General features: G+C 39.3%; 1 pseudogene; it reads right to left on the bottom strand.

Annotated features, from left to right (window-relative positions):
• LOC103730934 overlaps positions 1–1,670 on the bottom strand; it is a 2,730-nt pseudogene extending 1,060 nt beyond the window's left edge.
• Positions 1,671–7,625: the final 5,955 nt, after the last annotated feature.

Raw genomic sequence — 7,625 nt, 5'->3', positions numbered from 1 at the left:
TTTCTTTCTTTCTTTCTTTCTTTCTTTCTCTTTCTTTCTTTCTTTCTTTTGCTATAATTTTATATTAACTTTTTTTTAAAAAAGGACTAATAAATTTTTTTCAGCTTTTTTTATGCGTGAAGGTTGAACGTGAGTCTGTTGGAAATAGAGGCAGATACAGTTCAGTCCCCTGTAGACTGCTGCTTTCCAGTTAGAGAGAGTAGAGCGAGAGCTAGCCAATGTTGCCGGCCATTCTGTGTAAGCCCACTACTGCTATTTTCTTAAACAAGTACGATTTCTAACTTTTTTCCAAATATTTATCTTTATACCCATATCTTGCTAAATTTCTTCCCTGGGGAAGAGGTAAACAACATCAAGCCCCTCTCACTTGGTACCAAAAACAAATGGAGGTACAAATCCACCAAAGTTCACTCTGTAAAACCAGTTAGTTTATTGCACTTATAGACTAAATGATAAAGGGTTAGAGACTTAATGGTACAGAATTGTGGGTTCTCCCTCCTAAGACCTTATGGGAAAATCTTCACCTAAGCATGAATGATGGCTTACGCATAACCACATAAATGGAGTCTCCCTCCCTTAGTCTTCCCCAGCCTATATACTTTAGTACCTGCCCCCTCACATGAGATTAGGGTCAGATTGCCCACCACAATTTGAGAGGTGTGACTGGACACTCATGGTGAGGGTCCAGTGACTTTCTCCATCCCCCCTTCTATGTGGGGACATCAGCAGTCAACAATCCCAGCTGTGATGATCTTTGGCAAGTGAACACAGCTGAGCTCAGTAAGATGGTGTCTGCCAGACTCAAAAGAGAGCCTTGTGCAACACCACAGATAAGTGTAGCTCTCATTCCTCGTCAAAGAAGCTTCTTTTTGTAGCGAATGGAGTCTATTGCAGAGATCCACAACTATTCAAACTGCAGAGAATAAGTGACTGTGGGATGCTCATCCCCAATTGATACATCTACAGTGCCACCCCTTTACCCCTATAGCTAAGGCTCAGGGAAAATTAGACAAGATGGGATGGAAAGATTGTAAGAGTCACAAGTCTGCTGCTAGACTGTGTCATTCCAATATGCTAGGTAGTATCATCTAGGTATACCCATGGAATCTCAGCTATATGACTGCCTAAACACAACCTACATGTTGACAACAGCAGTCAACATGCTAGTGTGGACAGGGGAAGGTTCACAAGATTTCACCCCTGTGTGAAGAGCTATAGGCAATCGATGCCTATACATAAGAGTAACCAAATGGACTAGGTAAGATATATATATATATATATATATATATATATATATATAGTGGTACAGTGCTTGCCTCATAGTGTTTGTATGTAAACTAGTACTTATAGAAGAGATAATAAATTTTAGAGGGAGTCGGGGGAACACAGGAGAAGCTGGAGAGGGGAGGGTCAGGGGTAGAAATATATATGAAATTCTCATAAAATTGAAAGGTAAAATTACAAATATCTTATGTCTGAAGCTGCATGGCCTTACATCTGTGTCCTTCCTTCTATTCCGCTGATGCACATGTCTGTTTTGTGGTAGCATCCTGCTGTTTCTGTTACTGTCGCTCTGTGGTATAACTTGAAACCAAGTATGGTGATACCTCCAGCGTTTTATTCTTACTGCGCAAGATTGTTCTGAGTATCCAGAACCTTTGTGCTTCCATGTTAATTTTAAGGCTGTTTTCTCAATTTCTGTGACGAATGCCTTCAAAGTGTTATTTGGATTGCATTGAATATATAGATGTTGGGGGGAGTAAAACAGTTGCTCTCACATTTATTCTTCCAATCTATGATCCAAGGAGGTCTTTACATCTTTTAATGTCTTGTAAATTCCAATTTTAATGTTTTAAACTTTTTTTATCATAGAGTTCTTTCATTTCACTTGTCAGATTTATTCCAATTATTTTTTTAAAATATTTTATTTATCATTTTTATTTTATGTGTATGAGTGTACTGCCTGCATGCACGTGAGTGCACCCATGTCCTGCAATGCCACAGAGGTCAGAAGAGGATGTTGGAATCCCCTGGAGCTGGAGTTAAGGATGGTTGGTAGCCGCCATGTGGGTGCTGGGAATTGAACCTGGGTCCTCTGCAAGAGTAGTCAGTGCTCTTAACCACTGAGCCATCTCTCCAGCCCCTATCTGAGTATTTTTAAAGGTAGTTGTGAAAAGGATTCTTTCCTTAATTTATTTTCCAGTGTGTTCTTTATGCTTATGTAAGAAGTCTACTGATTTTGTCTGCTAATTTTGAATCTTCTACTTTACTGAAAAAAAATTTGGTATGTAGTGGAATCTCTAGGATCTCTGACACACAGGATTATAAAATGTGCAAACAGGGATACTATGACTTCTTCCTTTTCTATTTTTATTCCCCTTATTTCCTTCTCCCATTTTAACTGCTGTGTCTATGATTCCAGGTCTTTTATTGAGGAAAAGAAAGACACCCTTGTCTTGTTCCAGCCCTGTGGAAATGCTCTGAGTTTCTCTCCTTTTATCATGAAGTTGTATTGGTTTATCTCATTTAGCATTCGTTGCATTGAGATATAATAATATTCTCTCCAATTTTAGTATCTTCAGGGTTTTTATTATGAGCTAATATTGCATTTTTCTCAAAAGGATCTTAATACATCTATTGAAATGATCATGTGATTCCCATTATTAAATGAATTTAATGATACATTATATGTGTTGATATATGTATGTTGAAAAATCTCTGCATCTCTGAAATGAAATTAACTCGAGAATGATGGATGATCTCTATAATTTGTTCTTGAATTCAATTGCGAGTATTTTATTGTGAATTTGGTGTCTATGTTCATCGGGGAGATTAGTCTATATATAATTTCTCATGCCTGCATCTACTTTGATATTGGAATAATGTTCGATTTGTAGAATGAGTTTTGAAGCACTTATTCTTTTTTTAAAAAAATTTATTTTTTAAAAAATTAATGTGTGTGGATGTATTGCTTGCATGTAGGTAGGTGCACCTGTGCCGTGCAGTGCTTACGGAAGTCAGAAGAGGGTGTTGGATACCCTGGAACTGGAGCTATGGATGATTGTTAGCCTCCATGCGGGTGCTGCATGTATGTGAGTGCACCCATGTCATGCGATGCTGCGGAGGTCAGAAGAGGGCTTCGGATTCCCCTGGGACTGGAGATAAGGATGGTTCATAGCCGTCATTTTTTTTTTTTTAAACCGGAAAAGAATAAATGCTTCAAGGAGGCTGGAGAGATGGCTCAGCAGTTAACAGCACTGACTGCTCTTGCAGAGGACCTGGGTTGGATTCCCAGCACCCACAGGGTGGCTAGGAACCGTCCTTGACTCCAGTTCCAGGGTAATCTGCCGCCCTCTTCTGACCTCCGTGACATTGCACGACACGGGTGCACTCACATACATGCAGGCAATACACTCATACACATAAAGTAAAAAAATAAATAAAATATTAAAAAATAATTTGAGAAGGATCAATGTTAGGTTTTATTTAAAGGCTTAGTAGACTTCTTCAATGATTTTTGTCTTGTACTGGACTTTTTAAAGTTGGAATATTTAACACTTCTTTTTCAATACCGTTGTTTGTTAGAGATCTATTTATTTATTGATCTGCTCTTGGTTTAACTTTAGAAGGTCATATGTGTCTAGAATGTCATCTGTTTTATATTTTCCAGTTTAGTGGAATAGGAGATTTTAGGAATTTCACTGGCATCTGCTGTAATATCTCCATTTACATCTCTAATTGGGTTTTCTCTCTTGTAGTTAACTTGGCTAAGGATTTATTGATTTTATTAATGTTTTCAAATAACAAACTCTTAATTTCATTGATTTTTTATATTGTTTTGTGGTAATTATTTCATTAATTTCTGCCCTGATCTTATTTCATCAAAAATATGTTTATTGAATTTTTGAGAATTTCATATACTGTATTTTGACCATATTCAGACCCCAAAAAGGTCCCTCATTGTGGGTTCATCTATTGGAGCTGAGTCAACATATCAAGTACCACACCCTTAAAGGAAACTAATGCCCCCTCTCCAAGAAGCTGTCAATTGCCAGTAGCTACTACTCAGTTACAGTTGGGACCTCTTGCTCACCCACCCGCCTGCAAATGCTGGGAATTTGTATAGTTTGAGCATACGTAGGAATTGTGGATGTTGTCACAATTGCCCTGAGTTCACATGAACGATTGTCTGAAAAACGATTTCACTCTAGTCACCCACCCACTTCCACTTCTTAAAATTTTTTCTTCCCACTTCTTCAGTGATACCTGAGCTTGGGGAGGCAAAGGCCTAATATAGGTGTCCCATGTAGGGTGACCAGTTGTGGGTGTCTGTGTTATTTGTCATCTGGTGTATGAGGAAGCTTCTCTGGTGAGAGCTGAGAGATGCATTAATTTATGGGTACAACAATAAATCATCAGCAGTCAGTTTAACAGTATATTCATTTAGCAGATTAGGAGTAAGTTCTCATCCCATAGCCACAGGTTCCTAGACCTAATATCAGGGTCAGATATAGGTTCGATCTTGTGGAGACGCCCTTAAATCCAAGCAGGAAATGATTGGTTACTCATATAGCATGTGTGCTGCTACTGCAGCTGTGGTCGTAACTTACCAAGCCAGTTATTGTAGCTTGCGGGATTCACAGCTAGGCAAGATTGGTGATTCTTTTCTCTTCCAGTAACACACATAACACTTTTCAACACTATGAAAGCTGGGCAGTAGAGATGCTTTGAGGTCAGAACCAGCTTGATTTCTCCTGGTTTGTTTTGCAACTCATGTGTAGTGTCTTCAGCAGTAGGGTCTTAGTGTCAAGTTCTGATGGGTGACCAAGAATAGGATCAAGTTCTATTTGTATAGTTTGAGGGTCTATGGGATCCCTGGTTAACAGTTTCAAGAGAGCAAGTCCATTTCTGGAATTGAGTCTTTTATTTGTTAGCCTATGGTGTCTAGAAGGGGAAATGTTCCAGTGTTGGAGGGTAACTCCTGTTCATTTCTTTTATACTATACACATATGTATTTTAAGAAACTCCTGTAGTGGTAGATTTTCACATGACTTTTTCTAAAGACCTTTATGTCTGTCATCCCTTCCCATAATCCCTCTTCTGTGCTGCCTTTCCATTCTCCACCCCATTTAACTCTTCCTACTCCATTATCCACCTTTCCCCCTTTATAATGCTATTTCCCCTCCCGTGAGGCCCCGACCCCATGCCCCCTTATTAGTTTCCTGACTTTTATGAAATTTCCAATTGAAACACGCATATCTAAAGATTAAAATCCAGCATCCACTTATAAGGAAGAACATGCAACATTTGTCTTTTGTGGTCTGTGTCACTTCACTCAGGATGATTGTTCCAGTTCCACACATTTATTTGTGAATTTCATAATTTAATTTCTCATAACAACTGAATAGTATTCCATTATGTAAATACATCATATACTAATTATCCATTCATCACTTTGTGGACATCTATTTTTTTTCCATTTTCCTGCTATTGTGAATAGGGAAACTGTAGATGTGGATAAACAGGTATCCCTGCAATGGGCTTTAGAGTCCTTTGGATACATGCCCAAGTGTAGTACAGCTGGTTCATGTGGTAATCTATTTACAACTCTTTTAGGAACCCACACACTGATTTCCACAACAGTTGCACTGGTTAGGACACCCATCAGCAATGAATAAGAGTTCCCCACATCTTCACCTGTGTTTGTCACTGTTTGCGTTTTGGAATTTAGCCATTCTGACTGGGGTAAGATGAAATCTCAAGATAGTTTATCTTAATTATTTTTACTTTATGTGTATAATGCTTTGCCTGTGTGCATTTAAGTGCACCCTTGTATACAGACACCAGAAGAGGGCATTAGATCCCCTGGAACTAAAGTTATGGACAGTTGTTAGCTGCCGTGTCAGTGCTGGGAACTGAACCTGGGTCTCCTGGAATAGCAGCCAGTGCTCATTACAACTAAGCCATCGCTCCAGTGCCTCAAAGTAGTTTTAATTTGCATTTCTCTGGTGACATAAAATGTTGAACATTAAAAAATGTATTTCTCAGCCATTGTGTTTTGTCCTTTGAGAACCCTCTGTTTAGTTCATTACTCCCATTTTTAACTGGGTAGTTTTTTTATGTTTAATTTTTAGTTCTTTGTACACTCTAGATACCATAACCCTCTGTCAGAAGTACACTGGTAAAGACCCATTCTCTAGGTTTCATCTTCACTACAAATGATGGTGTCTTTTGCTGTACAAATGCTTTTAAAGTTTCATGACATCCCATTTGTCAGTTTTTGAATTTAATGCATGTACTATGAGGATATTGTTCAGAAAGCCCTTTCCTTTTCTACAAGTTCCAGTGTATTCCCTACTTTTCCTTTGCTGATTCAAGGTAACAGGTCTTATGTTGAGATTCTTGAGACATTTGAAGTTGAGTTTTGTGCATTGTGAGAGATACATTTAGTTTTATTCTTCTACACATAGCTACCCAGTTTGACCATCACCATTTGCTGAACATCCTGTCTTTTCTTCTGTATGTGTTTCTGGGCTCTGTCATCAAAAATCAGGTGACTGTAAGTGCCTGGATTTAAATAAGGGCTCTCAGTAATATTCTGTTGATCAATGTGTCTGTGCTTATGCCAGTGCTGTGCTGCTTTTATTGCTATGGCTCTGTGGTATAATTTTAAAGCAGAGATGTGCTGCCTCCAGTTCTTCTTCTATTGGTCAGGGCTTTTTTTGTTATCATGCCTTTTGTGCTTTCCCACATGAAATTTGAGATTTTTTAAAATTCCTGTAAAGAACTGTTTTTGGTTTGATGCCCTTTGCACAATATTAAGTGTAGTAATTTTTAATCAGTTACATTTTTTAAAAAATTGGTTCTAGAAGTTTTCTAATGGATTCTTTAGGGTCTTTTATGTATAGAAAAATATTACCTGTCATTAAAAATACTGTGACTTCTGCCTTTCCAAATTGTTTCTACTTTATCTCCTTCACTTGCTGTGTTGAATAGCTTTCGTGCCAACTTGACACTCCTGGGTTGAGGGAGCCTCAATTGGGGAATTGCCTCTATTAGACTGGCCTGTGGCCATGTCTGAGGGGCATTTTCTTGATTGTTGAGTGATGTGGGAGGGTCCAGCCCACTGTGGGTGGTGCCGCCCCTGGGCCGGTGGGCCTGTGTTATATAAGAAAGCAGTCTGAGCAGGGGCCAGGGGAACAAGCCAGTAAGCAGTGATCCTCCATGGCCTCTGCTCCAGCTCCTGCCTTCAGGTTCCTGCCCTGAGTTCCTACCTTGGGCTCCCTGATGAACTGCAACCTAGGAGATGTAATCTGAATAAACCCTTTCCTCCCCAAGTTGGTATTGGTCAGAGTGTTTTGTCACAGCAATAGAGAAACAAACTAGGACAGAAATTGGTACCAGGAGTGGGATATTGCTGTGACAGACCTGACCTTGGTGTTTTTGGGAGGACTGTGGAAGTGTTTGGAACTTTGGGCTGGAAAAGCCATTGCATGCTCAGAGTTTGTTGCAGTGGAGCTTGGAACAGTTATGCTGAAAGAGTTGTAGACGATGGAGGCCTGGCTTGTGAAGCTTCAAAGGGAAGCGGAGACTATCAGGGCTGTTTGTGTGAGATTTTGCATTGT

This window comes from Nannospalax galili, unplaced genomic scaffold, assembly GCF_000622305.1.
Source record: "Nannospalax galili isolate Female #2095 unplaced genomic scaffold, S.galili_v1.0 scaffold554, whole genome shotgun sequence".
NCBI lineage: Eukaryota > Metazoa > Chordata > Mammalia > Rodentia > Spalacidae > Nannospalax > Nannospalax galili.
Note: the sequence above shows the minus strand (reverse complement) of the source record. Positions and strands in the feature narration are given on the sequence as shown.